We start from the raw sequence: 18263 nt of genomic DNA on the forward strand, positions 1-18263 counted from the left end.
AGCAAATGGAACTTTCCAAATATCACTGTAGAATTGGAAAAAGTGAAGCCTTCTGTAGTGCCATTCGAGGGGGGGGGGGAGGAGGGGAAGAAAGAAACTGATTCTGAAAAGAGTTTATGTTTCCTGATGGCAGTCAGGTGTCCCCGTTCCGTATCGCCTGAGCAGGCTGCCTCGTTTGCTCTGACGGGTCTTGTTGGCACCGGATGCTCAGGAGCTCCTGTAAGCGAGTGAGCCCTAAGGCTCAGCAGTCTACTCCTTCACCTCTCAACACAGCAGCCATGGCACCCTGGGCCGACCTACTACAACTCTGAATAAGAACCTGCTTGAGAAAGATTTCCCTTACAAGCTGAATGTTACATTTCCACTCGACAGAAAGGTACCGCTGTGTGGCCATAAAAAGTTGGCTCCAGCCCCATAACCTTTGCAGTTGTTGTGTTATTTTTGGTTCATGCCAACGTGGATCACAGCTGTGACTCAACAGAAGCACTGAAGCAAGAATTCAAAGAGTTGAAAGAACAGCTCACTCAGAAACGGCTCTCCCCGCCATGGTGTCATTACACAACGGCCTACCTTCTCCAGTTTACCAGCTCTGTACCGATGAGCTCAGTTGTTGTTTGGCCAGCGGCGTTGTGAGTGGCGTCAGCACCCTCACTGCAGCCCGGCGATGAGGAACCTTTCCTTTCCGAGGTGTTTGTTTTACGTAAGTGGTGACTTACTTTTCAGAGGTTTAAAAAAAAAATCTGTGTTGATGTATTTCTCCCTCAAATAAACCAAAAATAGGATTGGGGCTGATTTCAGCGGTCGCAGCTTCTCCCTTGGAGAGGTCAGAAAGCGTGTATCAATTGGTTCTGTTTTTGGTTTTGCTTTTTCCTGATCTACCTGAATAAATTAAGCCTGGAATTTAGATCTTAACAAATGGAAAGCAGTAATATGTTTAGTTGTTTATCAGTATCCTTAAAACTTTTGCCTTCATTTTCTTAATTAATGGGGAAGGAAAATACCAGGAAAAAGAAGTGATGACAGTAGTTCTTGAGCTGAGTACTAAATACTGTTTCCCTAGACTTGTTGCTGGGTTTAAGAATCAGTAATTTGGTTTTCATAATGCAAAAGTCTTTATTATAGTTATTATGCCGTGAGCGCACAGGGAATGTGTGCTTGGAGCCCAGGTGCCATCCCACAGGTCCTGACAAGGTGGGCTTCTCTGGGTGGAGCATCCTGGCCCTTCCGCTGGGCTCGAAGACCCTTCTCTCTGGCTTCCTTCTTCTTGATGGCCATTTTCCTTCACAGGGCGCTCTCTTGGCTCTTAGAGGACTCACTGCGTTCCATACATATATCAACATTCTTGGAGGAATCTTGCTATTAACTTGTTTAGAACAATGTCAACAGCACGCTGGGTCATACTGCGATGCTTCCAGTGTTGCCATGGTGATGTTTATGGGGCGTTCCTTTTTGATGCCTGCAGTATCAGCATTCTCGAAGACGCAGAGGCATGTTGGCATGTTCCCCACAAGGCCTGGTGAACACACTCGGTACCTCTCCGCTTTCCCTTTCTGTTCCCCACCTTGGAGACTTACTGGAAGTTGGTGATTTTGGCCAAAAGCAAGAATTACTAAAGTTTTAGGAGTTATTTATTTGATTAAAATTTTCACGTATTTATTTGAGAGGCAGAGACACACACACAAAGAAGAGACAGAGAGGTGCGTGTGCACGACCTGGGCTGAGCCAGAATAAAGCTGGAAGCAGGGAACCTGCTCCAGGTTTCCCGTGTGGGTGACAGGAGCCCTCCCTCGGGCTGGCACCTGCTGCCTCTCAGTGTGCACGTTAGCAAAAAGATGGAGTTGGAAATGGAGCTGGGATTTGAGTCTGGGCTCTCCGACTTGGTTTTCAGACCACCCACCTTGGCACTTCACTGCTGGGCCAAATTTCTGCTCCCACGTATTGATTCTGACTGTCATTGGCCAATTTTACCATCAATCAAATGTTTCACATGGAAAAGCAATGTGTCTTACAGATTTTTGTCTATATACATGTATGTATGTGTGTATGTATTTGTAAGAATGTGTCTATATACATGTGTGTGTAGCATGCCTTTGCATGTAGTAGGGAGCTTCCTCCATAAGGGAAGTTCTAACCCTCAAGGGTTTTTTGGACAGGGAAACCAGGAGACGCTCTTCTGTTTGAGTGTCTCGCTTAGGATTGGTCAAGAAACCTATTCGGTAAATGCGACAGTCTCTTGCCTCCAATTAAATCTGTGGAACTTCTGGGTCTTTCTTCTGTTCCCAATTCTCTTGTGTTTAGCAGCTTCTTACTTGAAAAACATTTTGAGACTTTTTTTTTTAGCTAAGAAAGACTGCAGAAATTCTGAAGGCTCTCCGTCTTGTTTACGGGTGGGAAAGGTGGCACAGCGATTCAGGAGCCTGCCTAAAGCTGAGGCGTCGCAGCATTCAGTGTACAGCCCGACGAGGTTTGTTTTTGGAAACACAGTGTGGCATGCCTTGGAAGATAAATTGATCCAAAGAACCGATTGCTCCAAAGAATTCAGATTCACAAATCGAGAAGGAAGTCAGCGAGGTCACGAGAGGTGTGAGGCAAAACACAGAACACTGAGCAGACACTGAAAGTTGTGTCCGCTTAAAGAAAAATAGAACATTGCCTGTATCTTTACCTGTATAATAATTTTTTAGATTCATTTATTAATTTGCAGAAATTCATTTTCACAAATCAATTCACTTTTGGAAAAATGTGCCAGGAAACTGGTGTTCTATTTACTGATGTGCTACAAATGAACACCGAGATGTTCTCTGTGGACATGAAGCTGCATCTGCCCCGGCACACATCGGTAGCTCAGCAGGTGTTTGCTGAGTTGTTGAACAAGAATTGTACTGCCATAGTGGTTAGCATTTGACTGAAAGCTTATTCATAAGGCGCATAAAACGTAGTGTTGAGAAAAACTAACCAGACACAAATCGTCATGCTGTGTGATTCCATCTATATGAAGTACAAAAATAGACACAACAAATTTAGTCTGTCAGGTCATGACAGTGGTCATTCCTGGGGGAAGTTTCTGGAAGTAGGTCTGAGGGGTGCGCCATGTTGCCTCTTGGTCTGATGGCCATATACATTGTGCTTTATGATCTATGCAGTTTTCTGTATGTTTATTATCCTCCAATAACAAGTTTTTCAAATATGCTTATTATTTTAGGAACAGATTGAGTTAATAACTGCTTAGCTCTAGGAAGAAAATTCTGATAATAAAGTAAAAAAAAAAAAGACGTTGGAGTGGGGCTTTACGTTCTCCAAGGTTGTAGGATTTGCGTTTGGGGAATGAACCAGCAGATAAGAGCTAATAGCAATTACAATGTCACAGAATAAAGAGAATGTTGACTTTGGCTTCCAGATGTGTGCGGCTGCCTCCGCAGGCTCGACAGCTTAGCAGGTATTCGACAGTTGCGAAGTGTGTTTTGGACATCAGGATAGCACCCAAAGATGCCAGCAAGCCCACTTAGCCATGGTCTAGTAAATGGAAAAAAATTTCAACAAAAGTAAACCATTGTTCTGATCTACTGAATGACTGTCAGCTTTGTGAAAACTTTTTTTTTTTTTTACCATAATTAAATAAATCTATGCTGCTGGAGGGTAACCTTTCTAAATAAGTTGCAAGAATCAGATCTAAACAAATACACTCTGACTAGAGAATGGCTTTTGAAAGAAACAGTTGATACTCTTTCAAGTGGAGTAAGAAAAGTAACAGTGATTTGCAAACGTCCTGCTCTGTGGTTGAAGTCGGGACATTTGAAAATTCGAATTAAACCTAGCATCATCGTTGTATGAACAACCATACTGTTGAGCACTTTACAGATTACATAGCGTGTTCCCTGCTTTGTTTGCTTGTTTGTTTTTTGCCTTAGTCAATTCTCATGACATTTTCATTAGGACTAGTGAGAGCTCATTGTCACTGCCACTTTACCAATGGGAACGCTGGCTCAGCAAGCGGAGCTGGGGCCATCCCTCCACGTGCTGAGCTGGGTCACATCCACTCATGACATCATAAACCACAGAAAGGGAAAAAATTGTTTTCCAACTTTTTGCTGAAAAAAAAGCAGCAATCTCAAATGATGAAATTCTGAGAATATTTTCAAGTTGCGAAAATTATTTTTCCAAAATAATTCTATTCAGTGACTGAATTTTATTCAAAACAATTGTTTTATTCAATGAAAATTTGTTGTGTGTCTCCTGGGAGCCACACATGAAGTGGCTTCTCTGAGGACAATGCACTTGGCACCTGTCCTGGGAAGATGGCCGTTGAGAATTCTGAGTGGGGCACAGTCTCCATTTGAGACCACAGTGGTTGCTGCAAGAGGAATGCGTTGGAGAAAGGAGGCTTTGGAAAAGGGCACAGGACAACGCCAGGTGTCGCCGGTTTCAGGAAAGGGGAGAAATGTAGAAAATGAGGCAGAGGGCACATGTGTTCACGGCAGGAGGACTTTGTACAGCAGCTCTGGGACTTGAAAGCGTGGAGGCCCAGGGGTGACGCCAGGTGGTGAGATGGAGTGGGAGTGAAGACAACAGGTGCGGATCCCACTGTGCAGGAGCTTGCTTGGCAAGGCAAGGACCGGCCTCGTCTAACCTAACCTCCACTGTGATGGTGCAGGAGCGGGTGTCTCGGGGAGGGATTAAGCCATGGAGATGGGCCTCATGGATGGAATTAGTGCTCTGAGAAAGTAGGCCCAAGACCCTGCCCACCATGTGAACAGACAGCAAAGCTCACTGAAGTCCATGAACCAGGAAGCAAACCCTTAGCACACACTACATCTGCTAACTCTTTGATCCTGTACTTGTAGGCTCAGGAGTACGAGAAATGAATTACTGATCTCGATAAGCCACAGAAGATGATTTTTTTGTTAGTAGTAGTTGGAATAAACAGGGAACTCATTGGGTGGGGGATTGAGAATGTGACCTATAAAAGCATTGGGGTGGTAGGAGCCAGCCGCTGTCAAGGGAGAGGCCAGTGATGTGGTGATAGGGTGACAGCGGTGCGTGAGCAAGGATGCCAGCCAGACACACACAGTTGGCTCATCGAAGGGGCAAGTCCCTGGGAAGCCACAGGACCAGAGCCACGCCATCTCACACTACTCCCAAGACAGGAGAGACACGTCCATTCATGAGAGGCGAAGGAGAAGACGGATTTACAGAGTTGAGGTCAGAGGATGGAGACCTTTCTTGCTAACAGATTATAATGAAGCAAGAGCACCGGAAGCAGGAGTGGAGAGGGTGTGAGATCTTGGGTGGATCTCAGAGAAAGCGTGCCAGGCTTTCCTTTGGAATGCGCTCATCTGTCCAGAAAGCAGCCGTGTGCTGGGCATTGCCCTCTCGCAACTTTTAGCAGAGCAGTGTTTGGGGTCTGTCTGTGCTTGGGAGAACATTGGTAAATTCAGATGTTTAATATGTAACAGGATTGCTTTCTGAGACACGTTGGTTCTTCTCAAAACATTAGATGTGAGTATGATGTAGCAAAAATGAACCAACCATATCTCCGGTGCTTCAGAAGCTTAGCATGATATTCTTGGCTTCTCTGCTTCTTTTTTTGAGGCACAAAACCAGTGCTTTGGGTGAAGATTTTGACCTTTGATGTGGCTCCTAAGTTCCATTGTAGTGTTGTCTAACCCGTAAGGCTGGGGAGAAGTCAAAGCTCTCTGTTAATATGCAAGAATGCTTGTCTACAATTCATGGTTGTATTTATGAGAGAGAGAGAGAGACTCTTCGATCCATTACTGTCTCACTCCCCAGCTGATCACAATGACTAGGGCTTTCCAGGGCCAAGCAAGGAGCCAGAAGCTTCTTTAGGGTCTTCCCCACGGGTTCGTTGACCCAAGCATGCTCTGGTCAACCTGATTTTCTGTTGGCCAACATTTTTGTTCCATACTTCTTCTTCTGTATTACTTTTATATTTCTGTGTCACAAATCACCCCCACATTTAGCAGCTTACTAAAACAAACAATTATTTTCTCACAGCTTCTTTCTACCCAGAATTTGGGCACAGCCGAGCTAGGAGTCGTGGAGTCCAGGTGTCTCATAAGTTTGCAGTCACCATGCTCCTCCTCTGGGCTGAGAGCTGAGGACTTTCTAGGCTCTGCTTCAGGGTTGTTGGCAGGATTCAGTTCCTTGGGCGCTGTTGGGTGGAGGGTCCAGGTTCTGTGTGGACCGTTGGCTGAAGGCCTTCAGTTCCTTGTCGTGTGGGCAACTCATGACATGGCAGCTCGCAGCCTTCAGGATAAGAGAGCAGGAGGGAAACCATATTGTTTTCATACCTAGTCTTAGATGGGACATCCCGCAACTTCTGCCATTTTCCCCCTAATCCAAATTGGGTTAGTACCTCCAGTCCACACTAAAGGGAAGGTGACTACACAAGTTCATGAGCATCAGGAGGCGAGAATCGTGGAGTCTGGCTTTGTGTCTCCCTGCCAAATTCTCTGTTCTTATCACCTCTTGTGGCTGAATGTTTCCTTTTCAAGGTGCGACTATAAAATCAACACAAATTTCTTTTCGTGCTTCACAATTTCAGAGAGACAAGATTCATTCTTTCACAGAGTTTAGCAACTTCAGTACACGATGTTTTCTCTTTTCTCATCAAGTCAGTAACTTTTACCTTTTCACATAAAGGGAAACACTTCCCTTTTTCATATTCAAGCTTTTAGCATCATACTAGTATGCTGTGGGGCCACTTCTAACTATAATAAGAGTGATCTGAATACTGCGCTGTCAGTGCCGTGACAATTGGTCTGATGACAGAAATTGTTAATAAGTGACTAAAGGGAGGGTAGCAGATGCAGTGTGGATACACTGGACCAAAAGGCAAGAGGGAGTGGGGCAGTCAAATGTCACCATGCTATCAGAACAGGGCATGGTGTCAACATTTACTAATTCCTCTTGGAATTTTCTGTTTACTATTTCCAGGCTGTGGCTGCCCTGGAGTAACTGAGTCTGTAAAAAGTGAAGCCACGGATAAGGCGGGACTACTGTACCACTTAAATGTAGGTGAGCCGAAAATGGGTCTATTCAGCCAGTATTTCCGCTACATCGTAGAACAGTTTTTCTTACTGTTCACTTGATAACTTCATTCAGACAGCTCAGAGGCTTGCAGACTAAAAAATCCATAATGGAACAGTTTTCAGTTCCCCTTCTACCTAACTTATTTCCTTCTAGAATTTCCCACCTCGGTTAGTAGAGGCACTAACCACTTTGTTGGCTTCCACACAGCTTCCTGGTTCTTTCTCAATCCCTCTTTCCAATGCCTCACCAAATCTTGTAATCTTTGTGTCTTCTAAATATACAAAAGTACTTCAAAAAGTTTGCGGAAAAAATGGAATTTAATGATATGTTTATTCAATTGCAAAAATATTTTGAACCACTCACATGAGTGGTCTTTAAAAAGTCATTTAAACATGTATGATAAAGGGCCCAGTGCAGTAGCCTAGTGGTTAAAGTCCTTACCCTACACTTGCTGGGATCCCATATGGGTGCCCGTTAGTGTCCCAGCAGCCCTACTTCCCGACCAGCTCCCTGCTTGTAACCTGGGAGAGCAGTCGAGGTCTGCCCAAAGCCTTGCGACTCTGCACCCACTTGGGAGACCTGGAGGAGGCTCCAGGCTCCTGGCTTCAGATTGGCACAGCTCCGGCTGTTGCAGCCACTGAATGAATCAGTGGATGGAAGATCTTCCTCCCTGTCTCTCCTATTTAACAAAAAAACCCAGCAAAAACGTATGATAATAAGTATGCATGAATATCAAATTTTTGCATCAAAAGAAACTTTTTCCATTTTTCCTGAACCTTTGAAGCACCCCATATGGCCAGTTTATCCACTCCCCCAGCATCTGCACCATAATCCAAACCGTTTTTGGTCCCCTGCCTTACTGTAGTAGAGCCCCTACCTGGATTCCCTGCTTTCATCTTTGGAAAAACAATTGGTTATATGGCTTAAAATAATGTATTAGACTATAACTCTGTTAGTTAAAATTATTTAACATCATCTATGTATTCTTTCAAAAACACAAATTTCTGTCAGGAATGGTTTGTCGCTGGCCTGTCTTTCCAAACGCTGCTAACTCCAGGCTTCTCATTATCACTGTGTCCGCGACGTCAGCCCTCAGCATTTCTGAGCACACTGAGGCTTCGTTCTGGCCAGTCCCTTGAACATAGTTTCCTCAGCTTGAAGCTGAATTAAATAATGCTCTCCTTCATCCTGCCACCCCACCCGACATGGCTGGCTTGAGTGTTCATCAAAACCAGTAATTAAAGATTTATTCATTTGTTTATGTATTTCTTACATCATTAGTCTGTGAGCCATTTGCAGACAGATACTGTAGGTGCCAGGGCTGTTGTGACGTAGCTGGTGATGCTGCTGCTGTGCCACTTTTAACTGAGCTCCCTGCTAGTGGCCTGGGCAAGTAGCAGAAGATGGCCTGGGTGTTTAGGTTCTTCCCCACTACATCAGAGATCTGGAAGAAGCTGTTGGCTGCTGGCTTCAGCCTGGTCCAGCACTGACTGTCGTGCCCATCTGATGGAAGATCTCTCTCTCCTGTTTGTCACTCTGAGTTTCAGAATGAATGAATAAATCTTAAAAAAACAAACCAGAACAGATTAGGCCTGGTGTGATGCAGTAGACTGCTCCTACAACATCAGCACTTCCCAGCCAGGGCTCTGCTAATGCGCCTGGGCCAGCAGCGGAGGACGGCCAAGCACTTAAGCCCCTGCCTCCCCTGTGGGAGACCCAGCTGGGATTCTAGGCTCCTGTCTCTGGCCTGATCCAGCTACGGCCCTCTGCTGTGGTGGTCGTTTGGGGAGAAGCCTTGTCTCTCCCTCTGTCTCTGACTCTGCCATTTCAATAAACACATCAATCTTAATGCAACAAAGGACACCGAGCCCGCTTGACTCACAACTGTATAGCCAGCACCCAGCGTTTGGTACGTATTGTTGCTGTTTGGGTGAGCAGCCATCTCAAAGTCGTGCTCCAAATCTCAGCTCCAAGACGCCTCTTACCCACCTTCCCAACCCGCGAAGCTGACTGAGCGGTTCTTGCTCCTCTATGTTACTTGTGAATGTCACATACCTCCCGCTCTTTGCCCTCTTCGCCATAGACGATAATCCTACTGAAGGTGGGAGCCTTGCCTTTCCACTCCCGAAGCCCCCCAATCTGTGCGATGCCGCCTTGGATGGATGCATTCAGCAGGTGTTTGCCTAAGGATGTGTTGGGAATTCATGACAACAGGCTCCCCTGGCTCCTGAGTGAGAAGCAGAAAGCTCTTTCCTTGGCCCAGGGACAAGGCCCCCTGCTGTGCCAGCTGCTGAGCCCTTCAGGCATTGTGGTTTTACTGCGGGAAACATCTTTACAGTGGGCAAGAACTCAGTGGTCTTAAAAAGAAATCTTCTTACGCTAAAAGAGCAAAAGAAAACTATATAGAGCAAAGGTCAAGATGGTAAAATGCTCAACACGGAACAACATGTTTCCCTGAAATTGTGTGAGGTAATACTACCAATTTACTTATTTCTTTGAAAGAGTAATAAAGAGAGGAGGAGAGAAAGGTAGGGAGAGCATGAGAAAGAGAGAGAGAGAAAGGAAAGGGAGAGAGAGACAGAATTTTTCATGTATTGGCTTACTCCTCTAGTGACCACAGTGGCCAGGGCTGGGTCAGGCCAAAACTGCATCTGGGTCTCCTACATGACAGGCGGAGGGCCGTGTTCTTGGCCCATCTTTTGCTGCTTTCCCAGGTACATTAGCAGGGAGCTGGATTGCAAGTGGAGCAGCCGGGACAGCAGCCAGCACCCACACGGGATGCTGTGTCCAGGAGGCGGCTTACAAGGCTACATTACAAGGACAGTCCCTGTCATCATTTGGTTTATTTAACACAAGCAGTGTGTTTCTTTCCCTTCAGTTAACTTCTAATGAGAAGAGCAGATCCCATTCTTCCCTTGGCAAAGTGTGCATGGTGACAGCAGCCCCCGTGCAGCTGGCAGTGGCGTGGAAGAGCTTCCTCCAACGAGGCTGGGAGTCTGAGTTGAGGCAGGTGTTTGAAGGAATCTGTTCCAGATGCCAGGAGATTCAGCCCTGCTGAGGGGCAAGGAGGAGAACCAGGAAAACAAGTGTCCTATTCACATGCCTGGAAAATAAATGCTTTACTAATTCTTAAATAACGCTTCACTCTGAGCCGTGTTGGCAAATTTTAGTTTTATTTCTTATGAAACTCATTTTTTAGGTGTGTGATTTATATGCATTTAAGTAATAGAAGAGACTGCTACAATTAGTCTCTGTTACCCTTGTTAATATCTGTGTAGGAAGAGAATAATATCATTCAAAAGTCCTGGCATTTTTGTTATAGTTAGTGAACAACTTAATATTTATTGTCCTTGGCTACGATTTCATAGAAGTGCATATGTTTCTGTATTTGAGTCTTCTCATGGAGGTGGGAGTTTGTGATCACAATAGTTATCCTATATGTTATTTCTATCCATATGAGGTCTTCAGCTAAAAAATCCCATCATCCAAAAAATATTTAGTTGGGACCTTACTACGTGGAGGTTCTATGCTAGTTGTGGGATAGAACGAAGCCTACAATCGGCCGACTTAGTTATTTGTCTTGCCCATCACGCCCAGGTCACTGGTTTTTAAATTTGCCAGCCCCCATAGGACATTTGGGGAAATTATATCGTTTAAGAGCTCAAGCAGCAGTTTTCGATTTCTTTCTGGAAGGTATGGTCTAAGTCTTGTTGGAGTAGATTTGGCATATTTACTATGTCTCACGTAGGGAAAAGGTAAGATTAGCGCATGCGCTCACCGATGGAGAGAAACGGCCGCTGGGTACTTTTTGGGACTGAAGCTTTTCCCTACGTTGTAGCGGAGAGGATCACGTGACCTGCACTTCACCGTACATGAGGAACTACCTGGGTGTTTAGGAACTGAATTCAGGGGAGTCCCTTCATCCACCAAGCAAGCCAGAGTAACACCACAGCGATTCTAAGCGTGGAATTACCATTGAGCCACGACCCAGGAAAGTAAGCTGACACCTGAAAACCAAGCCCCCAAAGTAACTGTGTGATAAAAGAAATGCACACAGAACTTGGAAACTCATAAGACAATCATCATACCAAGAGCCAAGACATTGTTTACCTGGAAGGAAGAAGCTAGCTCTCCAATGGCAGCGCTAAAAGGGCAGTACAAGATAGAAAGCCGTGAGACGCCACTGTGCCTTGTGACAGCCAAGATCCAGAGCATTGGCAAAGGCGTGGGAGAACTTTCCTGCTTTGCTGGTAGGAATGAAAAATGCTGCAACTACTATGAATGACTATTTGATATTTTCTTATAAGAGCTAAACATACTCTTCCCGTGCTCCCTAGCAGTTCTGCTTCTTGATATTTACTCAGAGCATTTGAAAACTTACGTTCACACAAAAATATGCTCAACGATATTTGTAGCAGCCCTATTCTTCATTGTCAAAACTTGGAAGCAACTAAGATATCCTTCAGTATGTAATGGATAAATAAACTGTGGTATCTCCACACAATGAAAAGACAGGGAGGAGCCTTCTGTGTGCATCACTGAGGGACGGAGGTCAGTCTGGAAAGGACACCTTCCTTGTGACTCCAAGGACAGAATATTCCGGGAAACAGCAGAATTGTGGAGGTAGAAAACAGATCAGAAGTCAGCAGGGTTGGGGAAGGATAGGTAAGTAGGTGGACCAAAGAGGACTTTTAGGGCGGCATCACACTCTAACTGGCTGGAGTGTTAGTGGGGAATACTGTGAGTACACATGTGTCTAAAGGCACAGAGCGGGCAGGCCACGCTCTAGGTAAATGATGATGTCTGAGGGATGCTGACATGTGCATGGAGCCTCAGCCACACCTTGCTCTCCATTTTGCCGTAAACCTAACTCTCTAAAAACCAGATGAGCATCCCTGATCTTCCTCATCATGTCTTCTCACAAGACTTTCAGAGTCAAGGAATGCCTGACTAAATGAACTCATTCCATTTCCCAGTGGGTTGAGATGAAAACATAATAAAATCAGGACCAACTCCAAGCACAGGCATTGGAGAAGAACCAAGCTGAGTCTTGCAGAGCTGAACTTGCAGTGGCGCATCTGTTCATGCTGTACCAAGTCGCTCTCTGCTTGACTATACTCAGCTGGAGAAGTCACCGCTGGCTGGCTGGCTGGCTGAATGTGTTTAATTTGGGGTGTGACTAGAAGGTTTCTTGGTAATAAATATGTGAAATGTTGTGAAAACAAGTTATGAAAAGACAGTCAATTTACATGAATTGAGAAATCAATCAAATATAGGAATTATACCTCATTAACCAAGCCATTGAGAGTTATAAAGTAGTTTTGAGAACACTGATTCAACAATTGCAGATTCTCTTGAAACAAATGAAAAAGTGAAAAAAAAAATCAGCAGAGAAACAGGATGTGGGCATGGCAGCTGACATTTGGGTTAGCCTTAGCACACAACTTCTGAGCTGCAGCCTCACACATCCCACTTGACCATGTGTCCTGGACGTGTACCCTGATGTACCCTGGTGTGTACCCTGGAGACAGCAGGCACAGGCTCAAGCACTTGTGTCCCTGTAGCCCATGTGGGAGACGCAAGGGTCCAGGCTTCTGCCTTTGGTCTGGCCCAGCCCTGGAAGTTCTGGGAATCTGGGGAAGTGAACCAGATGTTATAAAAAAAAGAACCAAATGGGAAATATAGAACTGAATTACAATTGCATAAACAATAATAATAGCTATAAAGCTGTGCTGGATAGGCTCAGTAGGGGTGACAGAGGAGAGAATCAACACCCTGATTCAAGGGCATATCCATGGGATTCATCAAGTCTGAGAAACAGAAAATAGCTCAGGCAGAAAGACAGAGACCCCGAGGGACCAGTGGGACAGTAACAGAGCCTGCCACCTCCTCTGGTCAGAAGGGAAGAACACTCAGACTGAAAGAGCATTTGAAATAACAGCTTTCACTGCACATCTGCAGGCAGCTAAGCAAATCCAAGGGAAGCAAACCCAGCAAAATCCATGTCTTCACGTATCATCATGAAATTCTTGAAAACTTCAAAGTCTTGCAAGCAGGCAACAATATCACCTACAGGAAAAGAAGTCAGGCTGAAGGACGGCGAGTTCTTACCTGCCAAGAGGAAGCGGCACGCCATCTATCAAGTGCTGTCCAAACTTGGCCACTGCAAATTCTGGAACCAGGCATGAAGGGAAATAAAGATTTTCACACAAAGGAAAATGAAGAGGATGTATTATTAGCAGGCCAATCCTTAGAGAACGACCAAAGGAAGTTCTTCCAACAGAAAGGAAATAGTATTTACAGAGTGTCAGAAAAGAACAGAAATACTGGTAATTAATAGATCATCTTTTCCTTACAAGTTTTAGAAAAGTACTTGAAACAAAAATGTTACCATTATCTTTTTTTTTTTAAAGATTTATTTTTATTACAGTCAGATATACAGAGAGGAGGAGAGACAGAGAGGAAGATCCTCCATCCGACGACCCACTCCCCAAGTGAGCCACAACGGGCCGGTGCGCGCCAGTCCGATGCTGGGAACCAGGAACCTCTTCCGGGTCTCCCACGCGGGTGCAGGGTCCCAAAGCTTTGGGCCGTCCTCTCCTGCTTTCCCAGGCCACAAGCAGGGAGCTGGATGGGAAGTGGAGCTGCTGGGATTAGAAGCGGCACCCATATGGGATCCCGGGGCTTTCAAGGAGAGGACTTTAGCCGCTAGGCCACGCCGCCGGGCTCACCATTATCTTTTATGCAAGATACTGATATTAAAATTGAGAAGGTAGATGTAAATTTTCGTATTTCACTTGAAGTGAGAAAAAGTTGATACCACTAGACTGTGATAAACCATATATGCATATCTTAGTCAGTAGAACAACCATCATTAAACTATATACACTTGATCTTAGCCAAAAGGCAGGGAAGCAATTCATTCAAACCTTGTGAAAAGTTGTGTAAATAAAGTAATACAAGTAAATTAATCAGAATGGAATTCTCCTGCCCCCACCAAATGTCCAAGCAACCCGTAGGCATTCAATAAAAGTTGACACTAAACATCAAATGTCTAGATAATCCCATAAGGTGGACTTCAAGAATGAGTTTTGAAGCTGGACTCTTGGCCTAGACATGAAGATGCTGGCTAGAGTGCCTGCATCCCACACCTTTGGCTATTGGGGTGCTTTTGTTAGTCTGGGTGCTAGTGGAGACCATGCAATGTCTCTAGGCATAGTAGGTCTGCTATCCCACACTCCCGGGCACGGTAGGCCTGCTATCCCACACTCCCGGGCACGGTAGGCCTGCTATCCCGCACTCATTTGGGCATGAACACTGTGTCTCATCCTGGGACCTTGTGCAATGGAAAGCTCCATCCTTTGCTGATCCTATAGAGCGAGAGAGGCTGTTGGCATGACGTGAGTCTCCTTGGGGTTGTCACATTCTTGTGGCATTGGGCTGGGCCTTCAGTGGGCATCCAGAGTCCACTTGGGTTCTTCTGCTTGCCTCAGAGGGCCTCGATGAGCCATCACCCTCTCCCGTCTCAACAGGAGCAAGACTTCCCCGGCTGGTCTTCCTGATTCTGCCCTGGCAGTACTCTAGTCTGTTAGCGTCGAAGCTGGCCCACTCCACCCAGGGCTTTACTCTCACCCAGCTAAGGACCGTCCCATCTCACACTCTGTTGTTGTTTTTCCTTTACTTCATTGCTTTTTAATCAAATTTTTTTTATCATGATACAATGTACAGAAAATATGTAAACCACTCACTTCATTATTATTAAATATTGATTTATTTGCAAGGCACAATTAGAGAGGAAGAGGGAGAGGCAGAGATCTTTCATCTACTGGTTCACTCCCAAATGGCTGCAATGGCTGCAACTGGCCTGAAGCCAAGAGCCTGGAACTCCATTCTGGTTTCCCATGTAGGTGGCAGGGGCCGAAGCCCTTGGGCCATCATCTGCTGCTTTCCCATGTCATTAGCAGGGAGCTTGATTAGAAGTGGAGCAGCCAGAACGTAAACCAGTACTCCAAAGGGATTCTGGCACTACAGCTGTTGGTGCACCACAGTGCTGGCTCCATCATTGAGTTATTAAGTTAAACCCACCTGTACAATTTGCACCAACATGGACCAACTCTTACGAATCCCCTTTGGTTCCACTCAATCATTATTTGTACTCTCCTTCTTGAGGGACCCACTGACCTGAAGTCTAGACTAGCTTCTGCTCTCTGTGAATTCTCTATGAATGGACTTGCAGTATTATTATTTTTTTAAATCTGATCTGGCTTTTTCCTTCAAGGTGATGCTTGTGAAGTTACTGTCCAGGCTGTGCCATCCCACCAGGCCCTTGGCCACAGTGAGCCCTGTGCCATCCCACCAGGGCCCTTGGCCGCAGTGAACCCTGTGCCATCCCACCAGGGCCCTTGGCCACAGTGAACCCTGTGCCATCCCACCAGGCCCTTGGCCACAGTGAGCCCTGTGCCATCCCACCAGAGCCCTTGGCCACAGTGAGCCCTGTGCCATCCCACCAGGGCCCTTGGCCGCAGTGAACCCTGTGCCATCCCACCAGGGCCTTGGTCACAGTGAGCCCTGTGCCATCCCACCAGGGCCTTGGCCACAGTGAGCCCTGTGCCATCTCACCAGGCCCTTGGCCACAGTGAGCCTTGTGCCCATGCTCCTGAGCTCATGGACAATTTCCTACCATAATCTCAGCTCATGTCACCTGTCTCCTCGGCCTTCCTGCCAGGCTCGCCAGGAATGCCTCTACCATGGGCCTTTGCATGGGCTGTTTCTGATGCCTGGAAGGCTTTTACTGCCGATGTCCTTAGGGCTGGTTCCACTCACTCTCACGTCTGCACTCGGGTGCTGCCCACCCCTTCTCTGCCTTCTGTCTACAAATGGAGGTCCTGCTGTGAGCACAAATGGCACAACACAGCAGCCTCACTGAACATCCGCTTCTCGTGTCCAGGTGTGCGGCTCAGCGGTGAAGTAGGCTGCTTTCCCACCAGGCTGCATGCAGGATGCCAGCTGCGCCAGTCACTGGAGTTTGTTCTCAGCTTCCAGGGATCACTGGCTTGGGGCTGCTCCTGCCAGAGAGCATGAGTCCCTCTCGGACCACACAACCAGCTTCCAAAAGCTCATGGCAAATGGACTTGAAAGAGTTTATTTTGAGGTAAAGTGTTTTGAAATCTACGTCTAGCTTATCATATGCACTCGAGCTCTTCCATTCTTAAGCATCCTTATGGTTGCCTCTGGGATAACCGGAATCATTTTCATTCCCATGACAAAGGTGTGAGGACGCTGGTCTCTGGTGCTGGGAGACCCCAAAGTTTACAGCACTGCCCCACACGTAATGACATTCAACTACCGGCCGAATGGATGCACGGGCGTATGAGTGAATGCTGAAATGGGCAATTCACTAACCTCACCTTTACAAGTCGCCCGTGGCTTTCGATCCTTCTTGATTTTAACATCAGTGTTGTTTACCATAGGTCCCTGGCTATGGTCCTAGCAGGTAAGGGGATTGGCTGCACTCTGAAATTCGCTTCCAGATAACCTCTCTGTCGACACAGAAATATGCTTTGCTCAGTGGGAAAGAAAAAGATAATTGAAGACTTCGTCTGCACATGTCAACGGTCCCGTGAAGAAAATTGCAAAAACAATTTCTCTGGTTGTCTCAGAATATCCATTGCATGATATTATCTGGACAGCATACAGGCTGAGATTCTTAAAAAAAAATCCAAGGTTGGGCCAAAGCTTGAAACACACACAAGTAACAGATTTGCTATTTGGGTTACAGTCTGGAAAAAAAAATCTCTCTGGAAACAGATTTATGTCTTAGTTTTGCATTTTGCCACCAGATGTCCTTCACGAGTAGGAAACTATGATGGCCTGGATGGTATTTTGCAGTGTGAATGCCCAGCGTTTCTGAACACACGGGTGCTGCGGCTGAACGCTGCCTCACAGGGCAAGCTTTGAGAGTGGTGCTTGTTTAACTCTCACTTCCATTTCTCCCACTCCGTGAGTATTAACTTCCCCTCTGCAGTCCAAATAGATGATTTTTAGATTTGAGATCATATTTTAAAATTAGTACTAAAATACTCCCATCTTTATGCTAATCATGAAGATTTAAAAAATGTGGTGTTTTGAGGATCCAGGAAGCTAGTTCCCAGGCTTCTAAACACCAGTCTCGCAGTTGGTAAGGTTTTACTTAATTTCTGTAATCCATGACTGATATCTTCAGGAAAGGCTGGTGAGTGAGATCAATTCTGATTTCATATAAAATGAAAGATGGCAGTTACAGTTTATGGCTGATACTATGATTCACAGGGAATGATAGGGCACAGAATGGTGAATGAACAAACAGCATATAAATGGCAATTATGTGGTCAAACTGGCCCGTACAGCACAACAGGCAAGAATCAGTAAGGGACACCGGCAACCAAAGCTTTCAGGAATCTGCTGTGGAAAAGATGCGGTGTTTTCGAAGCCACGTGGGTGCAGGAGTCCTGCTCACCCTGTGTGCCGAGGCGTGTGGGTGAAGCCTGTGTTGGCCCGAAGCGGGGCAGCAGTGCGGCAGGCAACTGCTTCCAGACACTGGAGGCCGTCTGCAGCAGACACCCGCCAAGCAGCCAGATGTCTGATAGACTGACCTCTCCGTTGAGTCCCTCCTCTTTGCGCCAGATGTGCAGGATGCGGAGAGGCGACCTGCTGAGCCCTGTCCAGCGCTTGCCAGGGGAGGGACTGCGGTAATCTCCTGACGTCCTGCAGAGGGCGAAGCTGCTTCTGCTAGGCTCACATTGACCACAGACGAACACCTCGCAGACCTGCTGCTCTCCAAGTCTGCCCTGCCCGTGTGGACTCTGACCAGCGTCAGAGAAGCAGAGGAGAGGGCTGGGGGAGACACAGAGGCAGGGGGCCGAGTTCTAACTGCTTGGAGCAGTGGTCCTCTCCATTCTGATGTTGCTGAAGCCTCTCACTTGGACCTTTACCTAAGCCCTTGGGCCTCAAAGGATCCAGGGGTTTGCCTGCATGTTTTGTGGTGTGCAGGGGGTACTGCGCTCTTCCGTGCCCTGGACTGATTGTTCCTGTGTCTGGGAGCATCGCCGTGTCTTATCTCGCTTTTTCCAGCCTTCTGGCCCTTCAGGGAGAGGTCTGCTCGCTGTGGTGGTGTCGCCTGGAGACCACATTCCTGTCATTGTCCTTATCCCAGCACTTCTGATGTCTGAGTGATT

General features: G+C 46.3%; 1 long non-coding RNA gene across 1 annotated transcript; it reads left to right on the forward strand.

Moving 5' to 3' along the window:
* Nucleotides 1-279: 279 nt before the first annotated feature.
* LOC131481134 (uncharacterized) lies at nucleotides 280-16963 on the forward strand. The gene is made up of 3 exons (XR_009246060.1): nucleotides 280-700; nucleotides 1123-1191; nucleotides 16521-16963. It is a non-coding gene; the product is annotated as an uncharacterized LOC131481134 (long non-coding RNA).
* The last annotated feature ends 1300 nt before the right edge of the window (nucleotides 16964-18263 follow it).

Source organism: Ochotona princeps, chromosome 1 (assembly GCF_030435755.1).
Source record: "Ochotona princeps isolate mOchPri1 chromosome 1, mOchPri1.hap1, whole genome shotgun sequence".
NCBI lineage: Eukaryota > Metazoa > Chordata > Mammalia > Lagomorpha > Ochotonidae > Ochotona > Ochotona princeps.